The sequence below is a fragment of the Hibiscus syriacus genome, unplaced genomic scaffold, assembly GCF_006381635.1.
Source record: "Hibiscus syriacus cultivar Baekdansim isolate YM2019G1 unplaced genomic scaffold, ASM638163v2 tig00110429_pilon, whole genome shotgun sequence".
NCBI classification, from domain to species: Eukaryota; Viridiplantae; Streptophyta; class Magnoliopsida; order Malvales; family Malvaceae; genus Hibiscus; species Hibiscus syriacus.
Genome location: NW_024062733.1, coordinates 1,296,357 through 1,300,735, shown reverse-complemented (window position 1 = coordinate 1,300,735; position 4,379 = coordinate 1,296,357).

Genomic DNA, 4,379 nt, shown 5'->3' with positions numbered 1-4,379 from the left:
GGGAATTTTGGGTCAAAATTTGGCAAAACGGACTTCGTAATCAAATTCAGGACGTCGAAAAACATAAAGTATGACATTCCGAAATTTCGAATTCGTGGTCAAAATCAAAGTCAACGGGTTTGACTGAAGATTTGGAGACTTTCGGGTTCAAATTTAGCAAAACGGACCCCAAAAACGGATTTAGAACGTCGAAAACTATCAGAATAGGTATATTCGAAAAAGATTAACGATCGTTTAATAGCCGGTCAAAGCCGGTCAAAGTTCTGGTCAAAGGAGGTCAACAAACTGTCTAACATTTTACACAAATATCACCCTTTTTAAAATAATTACCAAAATAGAACCCTTTTCGAAATAATTACCAAAATAGCACCCTTTTTGAATTAATTCCCAAAATAGCACCATTTCGAATTAATTCCCAGAATATCACCCTTTTCGAATAAATTACCAAAATAACACCAAAATCTAATTAATTCCTAGAATAGTACCAAATCCAATTAATTCCCAGAGTAGCACCGGTCAACGGTCAACGGTCAACGGTCGGGTCGAGTCAACGGGTCGGGTCAACGGACCGGTCAAACCGGTTCGGACCAGTCAAACCGGTTTTCTGCTGGCCGAACCTCTCCACGCACCAAGGCGGCGCATGTGGGCGCGTGAGGTGTCCTTCGGGGCTCTAAAAATCACAGAAAAATTTCTAAAAATTATTTTGAGCGATTTCGAGATACTTACAAAGCTCGGTTTAAAATTTTGAACGGCAGAGAGCTCGATTTTATCAAATCAGAAACTTTGACCGCTTCACCTCCCCACGCGCCGCCGTCGACGGAGACCGAGGATGACACCGGCGGACTCGGAACGGCACAAGGAACACGATGGTACGGGAGGTGTCGTAAACGGAGCAACGATCGGCGATGAATTAAGGATTTTCTAGGCGATTGAGCTAAAAAAACGTCGATGCTTTGACTTGAAATTCACTGCGTTTGGCAGCGTTTCACCTCAATTAATTTAAGGGAATTGTTCCTCACTCGATAACGAACATGATGGTGGTTTCAAAACGACGATCGGAGGTCGGATGGCGTCGGAACAGTGGTTGCAAGTTAGGGTGCGGGAGGAGGAAAACTTAAGGAATTTTGCTTATGAATCTCACCCCACGCATATCTGATTCAACATATAAAAGAGTTTCTGCTGACACTTTTTGGGTAAATTCAGTGATTGGTCACTGAATTTTCCTCATTTCTTAAAACAGCCTACAAAATTTAAAAACTTTCAATTTAGTCCCTAATTTTTCACCAATTACACAATTAATTTGCATTTTTTTTCCGGGTTGTTACAATTCTCCCCCTCTACAAGAAATTTCGTCCTCGAAATTTACCTTATGAAAATAGATGAGGAAATTGAACCTCCATTGACTCCAATGTCTCCCAAGTAGCTTCTGAGGGACTACGATTACTCCACTGAACTTTGACCATTGGAATACGTCTATTCCGAAGAACTCGCTCATCCCTCTCTAAAACATGAACAGGCTCCTCCTCATATGACAAATCAGGTCTCAGCTCTACCTCATCAACCTGAATAATGTGATCTGGATCTGGACGGTATCGCCTCAACATAGACACATGAAAAACATCATGAATACGACTGAGCTGGGGAGGCAACTCAAGTTGATAAGCAACAGGTCCGACTTTCTTCAGAATACGATACGGCCCAATAAATCGCGGACTCAGTTTACCCTTACGTCCAAATCTCAATACTTTCTTCCATGGAGATACCTTGAGAAAAGCCTGATCTCCAACCTCAAACTTGATATCCTTACGTCGCTTATCTGCGTATGACTTCTGCCTATCAAATGCCTCTCTTAAGCGATCACAGATCAGTCTGACAGTATCTTCAGTTTCTCGAACCAAGTCTGGACCCAAAGTTTTTCTATCATGCAACTCTGTCCAACATATAGGAGTACGACATCTACGTCCATACAGAGCCTCGTACGGTGCCATGCGAATACTCGCCTGATAACTATTATTGTAAGTAAACTCAGCTAACGGCAAGAAATCCTCCCAACTACCACGAAAATCAATCACACAACCTCGTAACATATCCTCCAACACCTGAATCACTCGCTCAGACTGTCCATCAGTTTGAGGATGAAAAGTTGTACTTAAATTCAAACGAGTACCCAGAGCCTCGTGCAAAGCTTTCCAGAACCTGGAAGTGAATCTCGGATCTCGGTCAGATATGATTGACAACGGAACACCATGAAGTCTAACGATCTCAGAAATGTACAACTTAGCTAGTTTGTCCAGAGAATAATTAACCCGCATAGGGATAAAGTGCGCTGACTTGGTGAGTCGATCAACAATCACCCAGATAGAATCCTTTTTGGAAGAAGTTAGAGGAAGACCAGTAACGAAGTTCATCGTAATGCGCTCCCATTTCCACTCAGGAATCTTAATTGACTGTAACAATCCAGATGGATGTTGGTGCTCTGCCTTAACCTGCTGACAAGTCAAACACCTCGCCACAAAATCTGAAATATTTTTCTTCATACCAGTCCAAAAGTAGCGCTCTTTGAGATTATTGTACATTTTGTCCCCGCTAGGATGCATAGCATAAGGACTACTATGAGCCTCCTGAAGAATAACCCGTTTTAACTCATCATCTTTAGGGACGCAGTAACGATCGTGAAAACACAAAATACCATCTTGATCCACAGTATACTCCGAACTCGATCCCTGTTTAACTTATTCAATAATGGGAAGCAACGAGCTATCAAGGAGTTGTTTGGCCTTAATCTCCTCGGCTAAAGTAGGTTTAACCTGTAACTCTGCTAACAGACTATTATCATCAAATAAGCTCAAGTTGGCAAATAAGGCTCTGAGATCTGATATCGCCTTACGGCTCAAGGCATCTACCACTACATTAGCCTTCCCTGGATGATATTCTATCTCGAAATCATAGTCCTTTAAAAGCTCCAACCAGCGACGCTGTCTCAAATTCAATTCTTTCTGAGTAAGCAGATACTTCAGACTCTTATGATCAGTATAGATATAACACTTTTCTTCGTAGAGGTAGTGTCTCCAGATCTTTAAAGCAAAAACCACAGCAGCTAATTCTAGATCGTGAGTAGGATAGTTACGCTCATGCGGCATTAACTGACGGGACGCATAAGCGACAACCTTCCTATCTTGCATCAAAATACATCCTAATCCAGAATGAGAAACATCACTGTAGACAGAGAAATCCTTCCCAGATTCAGGCTGAATCAACACTGGGGCTTGAGTTAGAACAGTCTTCAATTTTTCAAAGCTAGCTTATTGGTCCTTAGACCAGACAAATGGAACACATTTCCTCAATAGTTTCGTCAGAGGAGCTGCAATAAGGGAGAACCCCTCAACGAAACGACGGTAGTAACCAGCTAAGCCCAAGAAACTACGGATCTCAGAGACGTTCCTAGGTTGCTTCCAGTTTAGAATAGCCTCCACTTTGCTCGGATCCACCTGAATGCCATCAGCAGAGACGATATGTCCAAGAAAAGTCACTTCGCTGAGCCAGAACTCACACTTGCTCAACTTAGCGTATAGCTTATTCTCCCTTATAGTCTGTAGAACAATCCTTAAATGCTCCTCATGTTTTGCTTCACTTCTAGAATACACCAGTATGTCATCAATGAACACAACTACAAACTGGTCCAAATAAGGTCGAAACACCCGATGTATCAGATCCATAAAAGCAGCAAGGGTATTTGTTAACCCGAATGACATCACTAAAAACTCATAGTGCCCATACCGAGTACGGAAAGCAGTCTTCGGAATATCCGAATCTTTCACTTTGAGTTGATAATAACCAGATCTCAAGTCTATCTTTGAAAATATAGAAGCCCCTCGAAATTGGTCAAATAGATCATCGATCCTGGGCAGAGGATATTTGTTTTTAACTATGAGCTTGTTCAGTTTTTTATAATCAATACAGAGTCTCAATGACCCATCTTTCTTCTTGACAAAGAGAACTGGGGCTCCCCATGGTGATACACTGGGTCGGATAAATCCCCTGTCCAACAACTCCTGAAGTTGAACTTTTAGTTCATTAAGCTCCTTTGGGGCCATACGATAAGGAGCCATTGAAATCGGGGTGGAACCAGAATAGACTTCAATCACAAACTCGACTTCTCTATCTGGAGGTAATCCAGGCAACTCCTCGGGAAAAACATCGGGAAATTCCTTGACAATTCGTATGCCTTCAATATCAGATTGCGATCTCCTAGTGTCCAAAATATAAGCAAGAAACGCCTCAGAACCCTTCCTGATCATCTTCTCCGCTACCAAGGCAGACACAACATTCGTCAGAAATCCACGTCGTTCCCCGATCATTACAATCTTTCGATTATCTAG